This window comes from Anolis carolinensis, chromosome 1 (assembly GCF_035594765.1).
Source record: "Anolis carolinensis isolate JA03-04 chromosome 1, rAnoCar3.1.pri, whole genome shotgun sequence".
In the NCBI taxonomy this organism is placed as follows: Eukaryota; Metazoa; Chordata; class Lepidosauria; order Squamata; family Dactyloidae; genus Anolis; species Anolis carolinensis.
The window spans coordinates 55911866-55934540 of NC_085841.1; the positions used below are offsets into that span (position 1 = coordinate 55911866).

The window sequence follows — 22675 nt, forward strand, 5'->3', positions numbered from 1 at the left end:
CAGGCTTGAATTAAGATGCAGGACATAACAGTGAAATGCTCTGCAGAGAAAACCACAGCAAGCTGTTCAGTTTGGTGTTTGGAATCATCCCAATTATCCGATGTCCCTCAAATAACCCAGGGTATTAGACTGCTGATGCAGCTGAGTCTGTGTGAACTGCTTTCCTTCTTATGTACACAAAGCTATCCTACCTCTAACAATCTTATGATTTGGGCAGCATGCCCAGTATATACTGCTGACCCATATTTGAGATGGATGGTATTTTTAATGAAGAAGGAGAAGTCTTTGAAAAAGAAATTAGGTTTAATAATTTCTCTGCAAGACAAATGCTACAAGGAATAAGATTTACTTTCCTGTAGAATAAAATGCAAGTATAAGGCAAGAATATATTCATCACTAGGAATACTAGTCACCTAGAATTCCCAAAGTCGTTCATAACCAACAGCTTGCAATGTATTTTGGGGAGACTTTCATGCAAACCCATGCCACCAACCAGATCAACAAAATATTGTTCGTCAATGTTGAAAATATGAATAAAAGAACAGTAATAATTTCAGGAGACCCAAAGGAGGAAGCATAAACTGCACATGGCACACTCGAGAGTACTGTCTGCCAAAAAAATTTTCTCTGTGATAAATGGGTGTAATATTATACAGAGTGTTTCAAAAAAAGATGTACCTGATTTAAAATCACTATATCTCTGCAACTACAAACTGCCCATGGAAGGGTAGGAAATAGTTTCAAAGGATTATCATTACATGCCTCTTCCCCAGCACTCAAAATGGTTAGGTTTGGGTTGGGTTTTTTTCTATATCAGGAGTGACTTGAGAAACTGCAAGTCGCTTTTGGTGTGAGAGAATTGGCCGTCTGCAAGGACGTTGCCTGGGGGATGCCCGGATGTTTTGATGCTTTTACCAAAAGTGGTTAGTAAAACTTAGTAACTCATTAAACCATTTGTAACTTTTTGTGTAATTTTTTTTAAAAAATTATTTATGATTTTAGAGTTACAGTAAAAGTGGGGGAACAATTGTAGCTGATAGGAAAGAAACCGAATATAGGGAAAACAATAAGATAAAAAGATAAAAAGTAGGGGAGAAATACAATAAAGGCATCTAGAGAGAGAAAAGGAACAAGAGGGAAACTTAAAAAACAAAAATAAACCTAACTAAATGAAAAAAAAACCTAAGAAAAACCTAACAAAAAAACAGCAAAAACAAACAAAAATTGTTGCAACTTCCAGATCTTCTGCATTGCACGTCTAGTTTTCTTTGTACATTACCAGCATTGGAATTTTTACCTCATTAGTCCGTGGGATATTTTAGAACCAATTTCAATAAAGTTCTATTTTATCTTTCATCAAATAGAGTCTCAATTTATTCCAGTCTGTCATTTGCACTTGTGAGTTATTCTGTGACAATATTTGTGTCAGTAATTCCATGTTCCTGATATCTAGGATTCTCAAAATCCATTTTTCCATAGAGGGAATTTCTTGGGTCTTCCACAGTTGAGCTAAGCATATCCTTGTGGCCATTACTAAATAAACAAACAGCTTGTTCATGTTTTGGTCCATATGAAAGTCAGTAATTCCTAAAAGAAAATACTCTGGTTTGAGGTCAATTTTTTTTGTAATATTTTCTCCATCTTTTTGTGGACTTCATGCCAGAACCTTTTTACTTTTTTACACCTCTATCACATGTGTATGAAATATCCCTTATGTTTCCCACATTTCCAACATTTCCCATTACTTGTTCCTTTACTGAATCTCGCTAGACTTTCCAGTGTAAGGTACCATCTATAAAACATCTTGTACCAATTTTCCTTCAGTTCGGCTGAGTATGTAAATTTTAGTTTCTTTTTCCATATCTCTTCCCACTCTGCCATGTTTATCGTGTGACCTACATCGCTAGCCCAACTAGGGAACCAAAGGAGAGTTTTACAGAAGATAAAAAGATAGGATTTGAAAAAAAGGACACATGTTGGGACAAAATACCAAAGATAGAAACAAAACTTATAAAAATACTATATCAACAATTACTAGTATGGGAGATAGAAAAACAAGTCAAGGAGGTGATGAGGATTTGCAATATATACGCTCCGAATGGACCTAAAACAAAATTTGTAAATAATCTGAGAGAACAAATTTTAAAAACGGATGTGGAGCATATAATAATCTTAGGGGATTTTAATGGAGTGATAGATCATGATCTAGATAAATCGAAAAAGAAAAATAGAAAAACTAAAGGAAAAATGGGCCAACTACCAAAAAACTTCCTAAATCTTAAAAAAGAACTGGACCTTCAAGATGTCTGGAGGAATAAGAATACAAATAAAAGAGACTTTACATACTACTCAAATAGACACGAATCATGGTCCAGGATCGATATGATCTGGACCTCAAACTCATTAACATCAAAAGTAGATAAGATAAATATATTACCAAGAGACAAATCAGACCATTGCCCCCTCGAAATGATAATAAACTACAAAAGAAACCATTGGAGATGGAGATTAGATGACAACCTGATTAAATCAGAAAAAGCAATACTCGAAAACAGGAAACTAACAAAAGAATTTTTTAATTTTAACGACAAAGAGAATGTAACAAAACAAACGATTTGGGACTCGTATAAGGCAGTAATGAGAGGATATTTCATACAACAGAAAGCCAGAGCCAACAAAGTTAGGAACTATAAAATAGAACAGATTAATAAGCAAATAGAAAATAAAGAAAAGATATTTAAACAACAACCTAAGAACCAAAAGATCAAGAAAGAAATAAACGATCTAAAGAAGGAAAAACATCACCTAGATTTGGAAAAAATAGCAAAATCATTGAAATATGTGAGACAAGATAATTTTGAAAACGCAAACAAACCAGGGCCCTGGCTGGCAAGGAAGATAAGAAAGAAAAAACAGCAACAACATATAATAAAGATCAGAGACAAAGATAAGGAGTATACGACAGATGAAGAAATAAGAGAAGAATTTAGGAACTACTATAGCCAATTGTATAAGCAAAAAGAGGAAGATTTGGAAAAGATTACAAAATATTTAGGAGAACAAAAACTGGACAAAATTACGGAAACAGAAAGGGAACATCTCAATAAAGAAATAACAGAAGAAGAAATTAAGAAAGCAATAAAAAATTTAAAACCTAACAAAGCACCGGGTCCAGACGGATTTACCGCAAGTTTCTACAAAGTTATGAAAGACGAGTTAATCCCATTTTTGAAAATACTAATGAACCAGGTATTGGAAAAAAACATTATTCCGGAATCGTGGAAGGAAGGAGATATTATCACAATTCACAAAGAAGATACAGATAAATCGGAGGTAAAAAACTACAGACCAATTACGCTATTAAATTTGGACTACAAAATTTTTACGAACATATTGGCAAATCGATTCAAAAACTTCTTAACAACATGGATTGGGCCAGAGCAAAAAGGATTTCTCCCGGGAAGGCATATGAAAGAAAATGTGAGAACTATAGTAGATGTAATAGAATTTTACGAAACACATCATCAAAAAGAATTGGCACTACTCTCGATCGACGCAGAGAAAGCATTCGACAACCTAAATTGGAGATTTATCAAATTACTATTTAAAGAAATTGATATAGGTTATCAATTTTACAATGCGATTGAAATGATATACACGGAGCAGAGGGCAAGAATTTTAGTAAATGGTCAATACACGAAAGAGATACCAATAAATAAGGGAACTCGCCAAGGATGCCCATTATCACCATTAATCTTTATCTTCGCAATTGAAATCTTAATAAGAAATATCAGAAAGGACGATCAATTAAAAGGAACAAAAATAGAAAACTATGAATTCAAGATGAGGGCTTTTGCTGACGACCATATATGTATTATTGAGAATCCGAAACACCAAATTCAAAAGTGGCTCGACCGTATAGAGGAATATGGATCAGTGGCAGGCTTTTATCTAAACAAAAAGAAAACAAAAATTATGACAAAAAACATACCAAAGAAAAGACAAGAGGAAATAGAGAAAGTGGCAAACATCCAAATAATACCTAAAATAAAATACTTAGGAATTTGGTTAACAGCAAAAAATGCACACCTACTGAAAAATAATTACCAAATGAAATGGAACGAAATTAAAAAAGATTTACAGAACTGGAAAAACCTGAAAATCTCTATTTTAGGACGTATATCAATAATAAAAATGAATGTCTTACCAAAACTGTTATATTTGTTCCAAAATCTTCCAATAATAAGGAACAATAAACTTTTTATGGAATGGCAAAGGGAAATCACAAAATTTATTTGGAAGGGAAAAAAGGCAAGAATAAATTATACAATAATGACAGATGATAAAAGAAGAGGGGGATTTGGACTACCGAACTTAAAATTATATTATGAATCTTGTGCATTGGCATGGGTTAAGGATTGGGCAACCCTAGAAAAAAACAGTATGCTAGCATTGGAGGGCTTTGATTTGAGGAGGGGATGGCATAGCTATCTCTGGTACGGTAAAAGATCAGTAGAGAAAAACTTCGGAAATCACTTTATCAGATCCTCATTAATAAAAACTTGGGAAAAATATAAGGGAAGAATATATATGAAGACACCCCTATGGATTTCACCTTTGGAAGCTAATCAGAAAAAATTTTCGGATTGGACAAAATGGCCAAAATACAAAGAAATATTAAGAAAAAAGGATGGGCAATTTCAACTAAAACAACATGAGGAAATAAGACAAAAATACAACAAAATGTCATGGTTTCAGTATGCCCAGCTAAAAGAACAATTTGGGAAAGATAAAAAATTAGGATTTAATGAGACTGAAAATTTCTGGGATACCATGATGCAAAATAACAAGAAGGAAATTGCGAGAATATACAAGAAGTTACTAGAATGGTCTACAGAGATAGAATATGTAAAAATATGTGCCACAAAATGGGCAAAGAATATTGGACGTTCAATTATGATGTCAGAATGGGAAGCAATATGGAATATAAAACAAAAATATACGTACGCCTCAGATTTACAGGAAAACTGGCTCAAAATGTTCCATAGATGGCACATCACACCAAAAAAGATAGCAACCATGTATAAAAACACAGACAATAAATGCTGGAAATGTAAAAAGCAAGAAGGGTCATACTTTCATATCTGGTGGACATGTTCGGAAACAAAATCATTTTGGAAAGCAGTACATGAAGAAACACAGAAAATACTACAAAAATCATTCCCAATGAAGCCAGAGTTTTATTTACTTGGGTTGACAGAGAGTATAATGAAATTGAACTCAAATGAGGACAAAATATTTACATACGCAGCGACAGCAGCAAGAATAACCTTTGCAAAATATTGGAAACAAAGAGAAATACCAACAAATCAACATTGGTTGGAGAAATTGAATGAGATATATGATATGGACAAATTAACATATCTAATGAAAATAAACAGGGGTAATACAATAAAATCAACTAACTGGGAAAAATATGTAGAATACAAGGAAAAGGCAAAGGAGAAATAAGCAAAGAAGAATCCGAGGACACTCACAATGACCAAAACTAGTCCAATAAATGTAAAAAAGGAAGAAATGGAACAAAACCTAGCCCACAAAGAATAGAAAGCGGAAGGACTTCTGTATCCCCTCCCTCCCTTCCCCCCCTTCCCTCTTCCTTCCCCTTTTTTTTTTCTTTACCTCTTTTACCCTTTTCACCAACCCCTGTGAACCATCTCCATTTTTATTTTTTACTGTACTGTATGTATGTGTAAGAAAATCTGAATAAAAATTTATTTAAAAAGGAGGTGATGATAAAATGGACTTTTTGTGTAATTGTAACATGTTGCCATCATGAAATATATTGCTTTGAAATTGAATCCATCATTTTGAAATATCCTGTATTTTCTTATATTTTTATGGCACTTTTGAATTTGATGGAAATATCCCACTGTATTTCAAGACCAACATAGGGCAGAAGTCCTTAGTATAGATATACCTTTATTGATAAAGTAGATGTGCCCCAAGGCACGGCTTCTTTAACAGTAACTTTAATAGAGGCAGAAATAATATGGAGCACAAAAGGTCCTTAGAGCACAAAAAAGAGAGCAGTTCAACATAACTTGGCGAACGTTTTATTCAAAACTAAAATCAGACACAGATGAAATGAGGCAACCACTGGGCAAAAGGTATCTTTCCTTCTGTATCACTTGTTTGCTTTATCCCTTTTTCCACATCTCTTCCTCTGCATTCCACCTGAACATCAGGAAGAACTTCCTCACTGTGAGGGCTGTTCGGCAGTGGAACTCTCTCCCCCAGACTGTGGTGGAGGCTCCTTCTTTGGAAGCTTTTAAGCAGAGGCTGGATGGCCATCTGTCGGGGGTGCTTTGAATGCGATTTCCTGCTTCTTAGCGGGGGGTTGGACTAGATGGCCCATGAGGTCTCTTCCAACTCTACTATTCTATGATTCTATGCTTTCAACAGGTAAAGTGAACCTATACAAGGTTGGTTTAAATCAAGTGTGAGCAACTATGTGCCCCTCCCCAGCATTTTAGACTGCAGTTCCCTTATCTCACCACCCACCAATGGTTAAGCTGGCTAGGGCACAGCCTGGAAATGTTAGTGCAAAGAGACCTTGGGGGCCACAGTTACCTGCCCTTGGTATTATGAAACATGCACAGGAGTCCCAGGGTACAGAGTGTTGATGTAGCATTGACAAATGTACAGCACTTTATAAGATATAAGTTTACATCCATCACATTTTTTTGACATTTATGTGATGATAGTAGAGTTGAGGGATTTTTACATTACACAAGGAAGTTCTGTATTATATCCGAGCATGGGAGTGTGATATGCATACACCATTTACAAGAGAAAGCAAAAACAGAATGCCAAATTTTAATTTTTTTTCCTTAGTCATCTGTTTATGTGTTTTATTTTAAACTTTTAGTCAGTTACACAGTTCTGGTGCACAAAATCTTCAATTGCTTGTTATTGATGTGTATCTTCAAGTCATTTCTGACTTATGCCACCCCTAGGACTCTTTTCGGGACAGAATTTGTTCAGAGAGGATTTATCCTTGCCTTCCCCTGAAGCTTGAATGTGACTTGCCCAAGCTCACCCAATGGGTTTCCATGGCTGAGCAGGGATCTGAACCTTGGTCTCCCAGTGTCCTATTCTCACACTCAAACCAGTATATTAGTATGTTGTTACATAATGCAGCATACACCAGCAATGCTATCCAGTTTCGTACTGCAGTAGAGAGGTTGGTATTGTACCAGCAAAAAAAGTACCTTTACAATATATGGTATCCAATAGCAATGTAAATGTGTATGTGGTACACCTTACTAACAATATATGGTAAAAGTAGGAAATGAACCTAGGACAACTTGCCCCAACGGGTTCTTTCAGATGTCTTAATGTCCATTATCACTGGCTATTTCCTTTCCAGTACAACATTGGGAGCCCCTGATAGCGCAGCTGGTTAAACCATTGAGCTGCTGAACTTGCTGACCAAAAGGTCGGCGGTTCGAATCTGGGGAGCAGGGTGAGCTCCTGCTGTTAGCACCAGCTTCTGCCAAACTAGCAGTTCAAAAACATACATATGTGAATAGATCAATAGATACCGCTCTGGCGGGAAGGTAATGGCACTCCATGCAGTCATGCCGGATGACCTTGGAGGTGTCTGCGGACAACGCTGGCTCTTCAGTTAAGAAATGGAGATGAGCACCAAACCCCACAGTCAGACACAACTAGACTTAATGTCAGGGGGAAACCTTTACTAACCTACAACATTGGGTAGCTTTCCAAGTGTTTGCTGGATTATGTAATAATGAATGGAAGAGAGCCAAGTCATATACTGGTTACTTATGGGAATAGGACACTGATACCAAGGTTCAGATCCCTGCTAATGGGCGTTGTTGTCCAGAACCATCCACATATTAAAGAAAACTAAGGTAGGGTGTAAGTAGTCAAAGTTAAGTGTCCTTGTCCCCATTCAGTTTATTTTACCAAATTCACTTCAATTACTGAAAATCAAGCACTTAAAATGAGACAATTTAAAAGAGCTATCATCAATATTCCAAGGAAGTTTCTTGTTGAAACAAACATATACCTAGAAAAACATCAGATATAAGAATTAAGAGCATGATTATATACCTTTGATTTTAAGGGAAGTCCCAAAAGCTGAAATTCTAAACAATAAACATCAAAATGCAAAAGCCCAAGAGCTGTTCCTGTTCCTCTGTTGCCTTCCCTGCCCCCAGATATCTCAACAATTTTAGGCGTAACATAAAAAGAAAAAAGAAAACTCGGGAGGAATTCTTATTGCTGGAGACACACAATTTCAAATGCACAACTGGCTTCAGGTTATGCCTAATATTGGGTATTATGACCTGTGATGCAATACAAAAGACTTGGCCGTGTTGCTGCCTACATTTTAATGGACTTAATCTTCCAAATGCTGACAAATTACTGCTCCAGGTCATTTAAAATCACATTTCTAATGCAATAATCCTATTTGCATTACATTGGCTTGGAATAAAATGATTAGGTGGCTGTGATTTTGCACTACAAAATTAAGTCCCTCTACATTCTAGCTGTACGCATCCACAAATTAAAGTTGTGGGCAAAAATGGAATTCCATTATCCTGCCACTTGCCAAGATATCAGGAAGGCTATATTATTGTGCTGTCTTGGCTACTAATACTACTCTAAAGTAGGCACAAGCTAGCAAAGTCCTATTTCGTACATAAGCCGCAGGGCTTTTTTCATTATTAATCACATTAGTCAAGTATTTGACAACTGAACACTTTGAAAATGGAAAGCCTAAATTAAGAATATGTGAGCAAAAATGACAGAAAGCTTCAAAAATGTGTAATGACTTGCCATCCATAATGCACATTGTCAAACACAGAAAAGAACAGACCAACTTCATCTCTCCTGCTTCCATCCATGGAATATAGCTCGAGCACTCACAGCTTAGTACTAAAGCTTGGAATATATACATTTTCGACTACATCTCCCAGAATTCTACAAGTAGCATGGCCAGCTGAAACATGGGCTTTGTTAATTTTCCCTTCACAACAGTAAAGGTGCTCTCTCTCGACATGCAAACTGGTTTGATTAAATACACAGCCCAATGAAGAAACATTATTGGTGTCTTGGGGTTTAAGCCTTAACTGGGGTTATTTGGGGTACCGATTCAGAAAATTACATTGGATACACTGCATCAGCTCTAGTATCTTATACAGGGTGTTTGAAAAAGAACTCCCTAGTTTTAAGTTAAAACACATTAAAACTAGGGAGTTCTTTTTCAGACACCCTGTATATGGTTACCATGGTTTTCTATGGACAAGCAGATGGCAACTGGTATATAGCATCTGTATATCAAAAACTGATTTAGAAAATTGCATTGGATAGACTGCATCAGCTCTAGTTTCTTATATATCAGTGATTCCCAACATTTTTTTTGACCAGGGACCACTTGACCAGGGACCATTTTGACCAGGGACCACTCTCCAACATTAGTACCAAAAGGGTTATGAATCAGTTTTTGGTCAACTTTAGATTTGGCTTGGTTATTTGGGGTGCTGATTCAGAAAATTGCATTGGATAGACCACATCAAGCGCTAGTTTCAGATACAGATCATATGCCATCCAGTAGTCATCATCTGCTTGCCCACAAAAAAAACATATTAAATAAGCCTCAGCACTAAAAGAGGGTTTCGCAAGACTGTAAAAATAATAATATTAATAATTATTATTATTTTATTTTTATGCCCCGCCCCATCTCCCCAAGGGGACTCAGGGCGGCTTACATGGTGCCAGGCCCAGGCAACAAACAATATAAAACTCAACAATAAAAACAAATCATAAACAGATAAAATCACATGTACCAATAAACAATAAACATACTTTGGTAAAATTCTGGGTTGGCTCCTAAAAGGGAAAGTGGGCTAGAAAAGTGCGAATACAGTAGAGTCTCACTTATCCAACATTCTGGATTATCCAATGCATTTTTGTAGTCAATGTTTTAGAATCATAGAATCATAGAATAGTAGAGTTGGAAGAGACCTCATGGGCCATCTAGTCCAATGTATTGTGATATTTTGGTGCTAAATTCATAAATACAGTAATTATTACATAGCATTAATGTGTAATGAACTACTTTTTCTGTCAAATTTGTTATATAACATGATGTTTTGGTGCTTAATTTGTAAAATCATAACCTATTTTGATGTTTAATAGGCTTTTTCTTAATCTCTCCTTATTATCCAACATATTCGCTTATCCAACATTCTGCCGGCCCGTTTATGTTGGATAAGTGAGACTCTACTGTAGTTTTGTACGATGCAAATTAGGAGAGAGATAGGTACCAGGGACTATTATCCCATTAAAGTGCTGGAGAAGGCATACACCTAAAGACTATGTACGGCTAAGGAGTAAAAATACTATAAAAATAGAATAGACAACAGGGCAATCCCAAACTAAGGAAATCAGTCGCCAAAAGCCTGTTGGAAGAGCCAAGTTTTCAGACTAGTCGCTCTCGTTGCAACGCTATAGTTGCGGTGAGACCCCAGACCATATTTTAGTTGGGAAATATTGTTATACATGGTTACTGTGGTTTTCTATGGAAAAGCAGATGACAATTGATTTTTTTTTTTCGTGTCAGGAGCAACTTGAGTCGTTTCTGGAGTGAGAGAATTGGCCGTCTGCAAGGACGTTGCCCAGGGGACACCCAGATGTTTTTGATGTTTTTACCATCCTTGTGGGAGGCTTCTCTCATGTCCCCACATGGAGCTGGAGCTGATAGAGGGAGCTCAACCGCACTCTCCCCGGGTGGGATTTGAACCTGGCAGCTTTCAGGTCAGCAACCCAACCTTCAAGTCACTTAGTCCACTACGCCATCTGGGGGCTCCATATGACAATTGATATATGGCCTCTATATCTCAAAAACTAGTGCTGGTAGGGAGAAACTGGTGTCATTTTTGGAATTAGCAGATCAAATATACCCAGAAACAGGTCTAACATCTGAGGCACAAAAATGTAAAAATGAATTGTAAAGATTTTTCTTTTCTTTGTAACAAATTAATAGTAATGTAATAAAAATATTCCAAAAAAAATATGAAAGGACCAAGGCAGTGACATCTCCGGCCCATCCCCTGTTCAGATATCAGCCAGCATGCCAGTGCCTTAAATCAAGAAACAGCTTCCTAAGATCTACAGAGACACTTGCAGAAACACCTCAGCAAGCGAGAGTCCAAAGATGGCAGGCTAAAACCTGGAACCTCAATCCATGACTGATACAGGATGAGAAACTCTCTCCTGGTCACACAGAAAACTGGGCGTCTTGGAAGGCGCTGAAAAGGCTGAGCTCTTGCACCGGGATGCAGAGCCAACCTGAAGAAATGAGGCCACAAAGTGGAGTCCACGACATGCGAGAGTGGAGAAAAACAAACCACGGGCCACTGACTATAATGCAACCTGAGCCCTCCCACATGCACAATGGAGGACTTCTTACAGCAACACCAAAGGCACTCCAAGTGGCCAGCTTCTGGTCAAAGAACGTTTAGTATAATGCCAAGTTTTTAACCTTGTTTGTGTTTTTAAATACATGATAACTGCACTCTCAATTTGCTCCTGACACAATAAATAAACTGCAATTTAAAAAAAATGTGTGTTAGTGTTCTTTAAACATTGCTATCTTTGCCATATCACTTTAATCTTATAGAGTAATACCACCAAATCTCATTAAATAACATAATATTTGGTCCCAATATACCATAGAATTGCATTGGAGGACATAGTGATTCCTAGGTAGATATCCTTTGAGTCTACCTAGCTGTTTCGAGTCTCCTTATGGAGAGAAAAAGTGGGATATTATAACAACAACAACAACAACAACATCTCTAAAAATTTGCTTGGTTCTCTAATGCAACTCTAGGGAAATATGTCATAAAATCTCTTGGGGAACCTAGCAAATTTGTAGACAAACCATTTTGACTCTGTGGATATGAGTTCCATGGTGATGGGGTTTTAATAGCAGAATAATGAATGGTCTTTTCTTCTAAGCTATACTGGGGAACTGAGCCTTCAAAATTTTAAATGGTTAAGTTAAAAACTGATTCTATAATTAGAAGTCAGCTTTGTGTGACACAAATAAAAATTAAGTTCCTAAATCCTCCTCTGTTGACATATTGTGAGTGAATGTTTCTTATTAAAAGTTAATGCTCCACACTTCAGTGATAATGACCAACTAGTCAAAGGTACCCTTGTTCCAGGTTAAGCAATCATTTCCTTCATACCAAATGTAATGGTTGGCTGCATAGTTTCATATGCAAAGGTCAATCAGGTCACATGACAATAAAATGCACAATTATGAGATGTTATGGTATATACATAAATATACACAAATTGTGTACCCATACACACATGGTTGCTCTGTTCCGTATTATATAGAAGTTACATAGGTGCACAGTTAATAAACAACATTTCCTATTGCTGCTCAAATGTCTAGTGGATTATTATATTCACCCTTACCATATCTTTAACGGTCCATTCAAGTATCCAAGTAACGTGAATTTTAAGTAAGAAATAAGTGCAAATTGTAAAATATATATTGCTGACTATGGTAATAAGGCTCTTTTGCTGACAGCAGTTATGAGAGCTAATGAAATTTCCAGGCTGCTATCAGCGGGAGTCCTAAAAAAACCTTGAAAGTCAGCTGGATTCATGAATGATAAATGGCCAAGGATTGAAACACATATTTGATTATTCTTCCTATAGGCTACCCCGACAGTTGTATGCTACCAGAAATAACTTCTATTATGAAGGAAAATATACTTTGCATAAATCAAGCTCATCTTGTTCTTATTGGATTCAGTAGCAAGGCAAACACTTAAAGTCATAGAAAATATATAAAACCAACTAGCTAGACATGTATGTCATCGATATGCACTCACAAATACAGACGCAGACGCTTATTAACAGATCTCACTCAATTTGTCCTATAAAGCACCAACTCATATATTTTGTTAATCCAGAACCTGAGAACATGATACCTATATACAGTAGAGTCTCACTTATCCAATGTTCTGGATTATCCAACACAGTTTGCCTTTTAGTAGTCAATGTTTTTGTAGTCAATGTTCTCAATACATTATTCATAAATACAGTAATTACTACATAACGTTGCTGTGTACTGAACTGCTTTTTTCTGTAAATTTGTTGTAAAACATGATATTTTGTTGCTTAATTTGTAAAATCATAACATAATTTGCTGTTTAATAGGCTTTTCCTTAATCCCTCCTTATTATCCAACGTTCTACCGGCCTGTTTATGTTGGATAAGTGAGACTCTACTGTATATAAAACGGAGATTCGATATTAACTTCATTAAGATCCTAGCTGATCATAAGCAGAACTAGCCAAACTCATACAGCAGGCAAAAAGGGAAACACGGCCTGTTCCGTATGCTCTTTTGCTTTGAAATACGTGACGTAATAGCAGAAAAGGGGTACACAACTGGGGATACGACTTTTTAGCAGCCCCACACAAATTTTGGCTTATCATATTGCCTGTTATATTTTATTGTTCACAAGCAACATTCCATTTATCACCACTGGTAATAACCAGGGAATTTACCAGGGGAAAAGTTACTTATGATCAACTAGAATCTAAGTACAGTACAATAGTTATTCCCTAGAATAAATCCAATGGATCAATAAGGCCCTCATGAGTCCAACCTTATTTAAACTTCATTGTTTCAATGTGTTTTCTCCATTTGGGATATTGCTGAGAACATCGCTCCCAAGTGTTTTAAAAGCAGCCTTCAGTTTAATCTTTTTGCTCCCTTAGGCTCTGTAATAGCCAGAATGGCTTGTTATGGTGCTAGTTGAAATCTCACTAATTCTGGCTATTCTGCTCAGAACATGCAATTCCCCGCATTGCCCATCCAACACAGCCAGGATGCTGGTGTCTGGAGTCTAAAAACAAATTCCCATGATTTTGTTGATGGCACATTACTTCCAAAATACTATCTCACAAAATGGCTAAGTGAGTAGGGCATAACAATAATCAACACGATGCAGATCTACATCCCACATATCATGGTTTCTGTGGATATTAAGTTACAACAGGTTTTTATCAGGAGGCAAAGTGATCTGGCTGGATATGTTGCAAGCAGTTTTCAATAACAGCCACTTTCGCTAGAAGCAATAAACCAGAATGCCCCTTCTCAAAACGTTTGAGAAGTGAAAACTGAGGAATCCCGGTAAAGTATCATTCTAGATGTCTTTGTTCTTGTTAGTTTCTCATTATCCTATCCACACCTGCTGTCGAGAGGAAGCAAGCAACATAGATCTGCACAACAACAAACAATTTTGGAATCCTGGCTTGGAATCCATTTCCTTTATTTACATGAATATTGGAAAAAACATAATGTAGGAGCCAATGTCTGAAGACTTCAAATGTTGATGACCAACAATTCTCAAAAGTTTGTACTTCTGCCACTAAAAGTCCCTAAAGAGTTCAACTGTAGTGTTTTTCTCTTTGACTCTATATATCTGTTATATGTATTATTAATCAGTTCCTAAAGAGCCCTGATGGCGAAGTGTGTTAAAGCACTGAGCTGCTGAACTTGCAGACCGAAAGGTCCCAGGTTCAAATCCTGGGAGCGGAGTGAGCGCCCACTGTTAGCTCCAGCTTCTACCAACCTAGTAGTTCGAAAACATGCAAATGTGAGTAGATCAATAGGTACCGCTCCGGCAGGAAGGTAACGGCGCTCCATGCAGTCATGCTGGCCACATGACCTTGGAGGTGTCTACAGACAACGCCGGCTCTTCGGCTTAGAAATGGAGATGAGCACCAACCCCCAGAGTCAGACATGACTGGACTTAACGTCAGGGGAAACCTTTACCTTTTTTACCTATTAAGAAGGTTTCACTGTAGTATATGATCTGATAATATTTCTATATAGCTCTTGTATCTAGATATGTGTTACAGTAAAATACCTACAGTATGTTTAGTATGTTCAGGTACTCCAGATGTTCAGCATTTAATACTTCTGCAAGGCAAGTGTTGTCCTTTAACACCATAGCCATTCCTGGAACACAACCGTCATTTTTTTAGAATTCAAGTTTTTTTTCATATTTAATACTTGAAAATAACGTTTGACCATGAATCGTTCATGCAACCTCAAGATTAAAGACAGCCATTTCAGATCATCCATATTTTTATTTCAAAGAGCACTGTAAATAAATTGTGATGAATACAATTCAAGAAACAAGTGCGAAAGATCCTTCAACCACATTCTCCCTGTTTTCACTTGATACCTCTTGATGCAAACTACCAAAGAAAGCTCTTTGAAGTGGAAGAGTAAATATTATCATTTGATAACACTTGGACCTGACAGTGCTAGCTGACTGGCAGTGTGTCACATTTATGCAACCCACTGGTGCTACAACATTTACAGGGTTACTATGGAAGAAAAACACGCTTACAATGCCTTATAACACTCCAGTAACACAAAAATCCCCGATGAGAGCTTCTGCAATTTTTAAAACCTTTTGTGCAATCCATATGACAATCCCACTTCAATACTTGCAAAGAGTGACTGAAACGTGGTGGGTGGAGGCAGGTTTCAACAAGCAGTTATATGAAGTCCAAATAAAGAATACAGCATTTAAAAGGTCTAATATTATATGCAGAACTCTTCTCGTAATACACTACACAGAAAAACATTATCAGGGTGCTTTTTTCTGTACCAGAACACTTTCCTCACTGGAAACCATGATTTTGGATATAATATCTCTATCTCTTAAGCACAGAGGAACAGGTCCATGACTATTCAGTTTGTTGACGCTAAGAGGCACTCCCTTCTTTTTCTTCACTGCAGGTTCCCTAGGTTAGACTCTAATTCTGAAAGCTGGGGTCCTTTCACACCACCTAGTTATAGCTTCTTCATTCTGTCCATCCATCTAAAACAAAGTGTTCTAAGTATCAGAAGTCAATGTTTATGTGAATGTGACTGTGGACACTGCAACTTTCATGAGATGGCACAGTGCCGTGGTTTCACCATAGGACTATGGCCCCAGGAGAGCAAGGTTTGAATATTCCTCTAGCCATGAAAACCCAGCGGATGACCTTGGTCACGTAACACTCTCTCAGCCTCAGCGGAAGGCAAAGGAAAAACTGCCTCTGCAGAAATCTTGCTAAGTAAAGCCCATCGTAGGGGTCATCATGAATTGCCTTACAGTCACTATAAATCATACTCAACACACTGATGTGCTATTTGTAGCAAACATGAAATTTTAAAAGTGGTTTTAATTTGCAATCATATTTTGAACTATCTTCCCTTTTAATATATTAAATGTTGTACTTTTTATGCCCAAATTATGTATAATACATTTTAAGTCTGCAAAAAGGGAGGTTAATGTTGTAAATTTTTGGAAATTAAAAATAATGCGGGAGGAGCATGTAACTTCTGAAAAAAAACCATCCTATTTTTATAATCAAGTCGCTTGCAAGTCGCTTCTGGTGTGCGAGAATTGGCCATCTCCAGAGACGTTGCCTAAGGGATGGCAGATGTGTTACTGGGAGACTTCTCTCATGTCCCCGAAAGCTAGAGCTGATAAACAGAAGCTCACTCCGTCTCGCGTATTCAAACCGGCAACCTTTTGATCAGCAACCCAACCCTCAGGTCAGCAGTTCACAAGAATTCAACCCATTGCGCCACCCATTCTCTGACCATACCCTTATCCCATCAATATCTGTATATTCCTAGATAACAATCAGATGCACTTTATAAGAGAAACTAAATACTAAATAAATAATATGCCATCTTTTGTGTGCAGTTACAAGCATTGCTATTAAATAAAAATGTTTTCATTTTCTAATGGAAGAGATCAATTACAGTAATGTTTTATTGTTTCACTATAATGTACAGGTTGCTTCAGTACTGTTTGACACACATCACTCATTGTATCCACAAACACAGAATTTTTCACAGTCACAGTTAAGAGATTGGAATACAAATTTCGTGTGGAAGAACATGTGGGCTAAAATTTACAACTGAAAGATATCCCTTCAAGGACACCTGTAAAGGTGTCACTAGTATATTACCAGTATTGCCATGTGACTGATGAAACATACGGTCAATCATGATAATTCTTCAGATTAAGACTTACCTTATATCCTATTGTTAGTCTGGGCTGGAATTCAATCAATGGGATTTGGGTACATGTTGACTCACCATTCAAGAATTCAACAGGTCTAGTTTAATTGGGACTACTCAAGGATTCAACGGGTCTAGTTTAATTGAGACTAACAAGCAAGATGCCAGCCAACATATGGCACTTATTTACACCATCTCAGACTACAAGAAGTTTACAATTGTCTGTTATTAAAGGCCTCGTATTCAGATAAGTCAATTCAATCAAGGAAGTAGTGGACCTTCATGCGCACAATCTTATCAGCGCGTTTAATAAATAGAAGGGTCTCTTGGAGGGCTTTCATTCATAGGGCCACCATAATTCAAAACCAACATGACACCATATAACAGCAACAATACCCTGTGATTTCCTCACTGCAAAATACAGAAGTTATGAACATGGTAAATAGCAGTGGATTGGCCTTGACAATTTAAGACTAATTTCACTTCTTTGGTACTCTTCCAGCCACCTGCCGCATCATTTGTTATATTGATTGTTACAAATTTATCCAACTGCTTACTGAGCATCCTGTATTTCCTCCCAGTAACCCAAGGTAAGCATACACCGTTCTCTGTGCTCTCTTATGTTTATTCTTACAACAACCCTATGAGATCAGGCTAGGATGCAGGGTGCACCCAACCTATAGAATGAATTACACCACTTTAACTGCCATAGTACAATGCCATACAATCCTGGGATTTGTAATCTGGTGAGGCACTTGCACTCTTTGGTGGAGAGGGCTAATGCAAAACTACAACTTCTAATTAAAGTGGTGTTAAACTGTATTTTTCTACAGTGTAGGTATGCAATTGAATCAAGGTCACTCAGGCTGGATCTATACTGACCATATAATCCAATTTGAAACTGCATTATATGGCCAGTGTAGACCAGGCCAGCACAACCTGCGGCCCTCCAGGTGTTTGGGCCTCCAACTCCCAGAAGCTCTAGCCAACTGTTCAGGAATTCTGGGAGCTGAAGTCATAACACCTGGAGGGCCACAAACTGTGCAGGCCTGGTATAGACCCATACTGAAACTGCAGGCCTGGTCTTTAAATATATTCCTGGACTTGTTTCCCAATTTAGACCAGCAACGAGGAGATTATAACATAGAAACTTTATTTCTGCAGAAGCACAAGCCACGGCAGCTCTGTAAAGGCCAGAATGCCATAGCCATTTCCAAGATGGGTGCCCTTATATATAAGTTTATCTTGGTTACACTTTCTACATTAACATTTCTTCACCCCCTCCCCATGCTCCTCTCATTCCACCTCCTTTCTACCCTGGGCTCCATCCCAGCTTTTGTCCCTCCTTCAACTCCACCTTCCTCGTTCATTCTCCACCCAATGAAGTCACTGTTTTCTAGTTCCCACTATCTTATCTTTTCGGGTTGCTGCCTGGAGCGTTGAGGGTCAGAGTGCCCCATTGCTGTGAAAACCTAACTCTCCGCATTTCAGCATCCTTACTCTTACCAACTCCCCCTCCCAACTCTGCTGTGTTACTGAATCAACATTTCAAATTGACCATTTAATACAGAAATTATTTTTCTAACAATTACTAAAAACAGCCGGTAAGCTGTTAGGAATTGTGGAAGTTGAAATCCAAAACACCTGGAGGGCCCAAGTTTGCCCATATCTGGTCTATAAAGATTGAATTTTATGGCAGTGTAGATGTCAGCCCATCTGATTATGTATTCTTGTTCCTTCTGGTTGTTGTGATTGCTTCTTATGGTCTTCACTGTTTTATGAGTTGTATAGGTCTTTAATTTTGTTTAATAATGTGTGTATTGTGTTGCTTGTAATGTATGTTGCTGTTTTTATGCTTGTAAACCGCCCGAGTCCCTTCGGGAAGAGAGGGCGGTATATAAATAAAGTTTTAATTACTAACTTTTTTTTACTTACAACTGCGGTGAGTTTTCTTTGTGAAGATTTAAAGCTGGATCTCTCTAGCCTTAATTCAGCTACTAATCAACATGGGCTCTCAGACATTTCTCCTAATGTATCATAGAGACTACTGTGACATCTATCCCTTTCTGCACAAATGAAATAGCCACTTCAACAATCCAGGTGCCATTTTACTGAAAGAAGCTTAATGCAGATGCCTGCTGGTATATAGCTTTAGAAATGTGCCAAAGGTATATTAGAAAACTCTCGTAGAAATTCTCAGAAAATTGTGGTTTGCTACATTGCATACAGAGCCACGCCAAAATGTTGGGGGAAGAACGGCAATAGGGAGTATCTCTGGAAGCAATGCTTGATTTAGATACATGAGAGCACAGGACTACAAAATTCAAGAATACAATAAGATTAATTAAAGTTAAGATTATTTTGAAGGACAAAACAGAAAAATACAGAACTGTGCCACTCCTGCTTTCGATGGTATAGTAGCCTTTTCAGCTGTGAAACACAGATGACAGCATGAATTCAGATGCCTAACAAAAAAAGCATAATGTATAGAACAATGGTTCTCAACCTGTGGGCCGTGGCCCAGCAGTGGGCCACAAGAACAAAAATCCGGTCCACGAACCTTCTTCCTCTTTATTAATTTATTGTATTTTATTTCCGCTCCTTTCCGCAAAGCTGACCATTGCATTGGATAGACCACATCAGCTCTAGATTATTAAATATGATTTTTTGTGGGTGAGAAGACGGTGACTACTGGATGACATATGTTCTGTATTAGAAACTAGAACTGATGTGGTCTATCAAATGCAATTTTCTGAATCAGTACCCCAAATAATCAGACCAAACCTAAAGTTGACCAAAAACTGATTCGTAACCTTTTTGGTACTAATGTCAAAGAGTGGTCCCTGATCGAAGGGGCCCCTGGTCAAAGTGGTCCCCAGTCAAGTAGTCCCCGTTTAAGTGGTCCCTGGTCAAAGTGTTCCCTGGTCAAAGTAGGCCTTGGTTAAAAAAAAAAAAAAGATTGGGAACCACTGGTATAGAAGAATAAAGCTACAATTCTATAACATGAACCTGGAAGTAAGTCCCATTTAATGCACTAGGACTTATTTCTGCAGAACACACTGAATGTAATCAACATTTATGTGTGCACAGTAATAGACTGCATCTTTGTGTTCCACAATGCTGTACAGTCATTTGAAAAGCTCAAAATTGTATCAAGTAAATGGCTCTTTTATATATATTACACATTCTACTTTTACAAAGTGTTCAAACAATCTTGCATTAATGCCTTGCTGTGAAGGCAGATCACAGCAATTCCCATCTATGATCTTGGTAAACAAAAGGCCCATTGTAAAACCCACTCACCCTCTCAGTAGAGTCAGTAACCTATAGCTAGGCCATAAAAGAAAATACTGTACACATAGAATACTACCCTCTTGGAGCAAAGGGTTTTCTCTTATATTTAATTTTCCAAAAAAAAATGAAGCTTTTCTTCAAAATAAATATTTTTAAACAATGGTATACATCTTAACTGAAACTGGAAAAGGTGCTAATTTACTGTATCCACGGTGAGTGCTAACACCACATGGTAAATAGAACTACATCAAAGTGTGGCCCTAGAAGGCTCCCCCATATAGCTGTTGTTTCTCCCCATAACTGCTCCACCATTTTTCTATTATTATTTTTAAAGCATGAAATTTCTCTCCTGAAGGCTTCCAGAATTCACAGTGAACATGGCCAAACTTGAATCACATCCATCCAGCCTATCTCAGTCTTATTATTTTGGATGGAGGGATGTAGAGACTTTTTAAAAATCTTGTAGTACCTGTGATGTAGCCTGGACTCAATATCTAGGGCTCGACAAACAAAGAGCCTCCAAAATGCCTACACTGACTGAAAGACCCTTGGATCAGCACTTTGGGTGAACATAAGTATAACAATCTTTTTCCAGACAGATGCTTAAGAATGTTGCTTTTCCTTTCTGTTCCTAAATCACACTGTTGTGGGGGGGGGGGGGTGATGATTGGCATGGACAGATACTCATTTTACTTGTGCTGTGTGTCCTTTAAAAATAAGTAATCCCTTTCCACAATAAAATTGTGCTTATTTCCATGTAAATATTGGTTAGCTTCTGACCAGAAATCCATATGATTCCTAGAGGCACTATGATTTCAGTGTATTTAAAATGCCAAAGTGGAAGCTGTCAAAGCATGCATATTTTTATTTATTCTCTTTAAAGCAAATCTAGTAGCAACAGAGAAGCACCTGTAAAATGTTTGGGCTGCTGGTTTTCACATAATCTACACTGTAAAAGACCCATCCAAGGTGCAATATCAAGGATTGAGCACCATGGCTAGCTTTTTTTCCAGGTTTGGACTCAAAGGCAGAGCGAATTTGGCCACTACCAACATCCAAGCATCAAAGGGTGGCTGCGGAGCCTTAAATCTGAAATGCCCGAAGCACAGTGGTATCACTAAGGTAAGTGCCACACTCCTGGTGCCACCACGTTGACCCCCTCTCAGACCAGAATCCTTAATGTTTCTTATAGCTGAAATACCAGAAAATTTGACAAGCTTAGATGACTATCAAAAACAGCTGTAATGAAAACAACAGAACGTGCAGATGAAACCACGTGGTTTGAAGTGTCCTAATACATGAGTGCTCTGGCTGGAGCACATATGCATTAGAAGGTTCAAAAAGTAAACTCGAATAGAATTTTACCCTTACAGGTATACAGGTTGAGTATCCCTGATCCAAAATGCTTGGGACCAGAAGAGCACTGGAATTCAGATTTTGGAATACCTGTATTTGCATGTATGTACATAACAAGAGATCTTGGAGATGGGACCTATGTCCAAAGAGAAATTCATTCCTGTGTTGTTGAAGGATTTCATGGCCAGAGTCACTGAGTTGCTGTGAGTTTTCGGGGCTGTATGGCCATTTTTCAGAAGCATTCTCTCCTGACGTTTAGCCCACATCTACGGCAGGCATCCTCAGAGGTTGTGAGGTCTGTTGGAAACTAGGTCAGTGGGGTTTATTTATCTGTGGAAGGTCCAGGGTGGAAAAATGAGCTCTTGTCTGTTGGCGGCGAGTGTGAATGTTGCAATGAATCATCTTGATTATCACTGAAAAGCCTTGCAGTTTCAAAGCCTGGCTGATTCCTGCCTGGGGGAATCCTATGTTCGGAGGTGTTAGATGGCCCTGATTGATTCATGTCTGGAATTCCTCAGTTTTCAGAGTGCTGTTCCTTATTTACTGTTCTGATTTTAGAGTGTTTAAAATACTGGTAGCCAGATTTTTGTTCATTTTCATGCTTGTGGAGTTCAACAGCTTCTCTATGTAGTCTGACATAGTGGTTGTTAGAGTGGTCCAGCATTTCTGTGTTCTCAGATAATAAGCTGTGTCCAGGTTGGTTCATCAAATGCTCTGCTGTGGCTGACTTCTCTGGTTGAATTAGTCTGCAGTGCCTTTCATGTTACTTGATTCATGTTTGGGCAATGCTGTGTTTGGTGGTCCCTATGTAGACTTGTCCACAACTGCATGGTATACGGTAGACTCCAACAGAGGTGAGAGGATCCCTTTT

General features: G+C 37.8%; 1 protein-coding gene across 3 annotated transcripts in view; it reads right to left on the bottom strand.

Annotated features, from left to right (window-relative positions):
* The window catches only part of kif26b (kinesin family member 26B), a 384274-nt gene that overhangs the window by 355544 nt on the left and 6055 nt on the right, over window positions 1-22675 (bottom strand). The gene's annotated exons all lie outside the window — the stretch shown is intronic.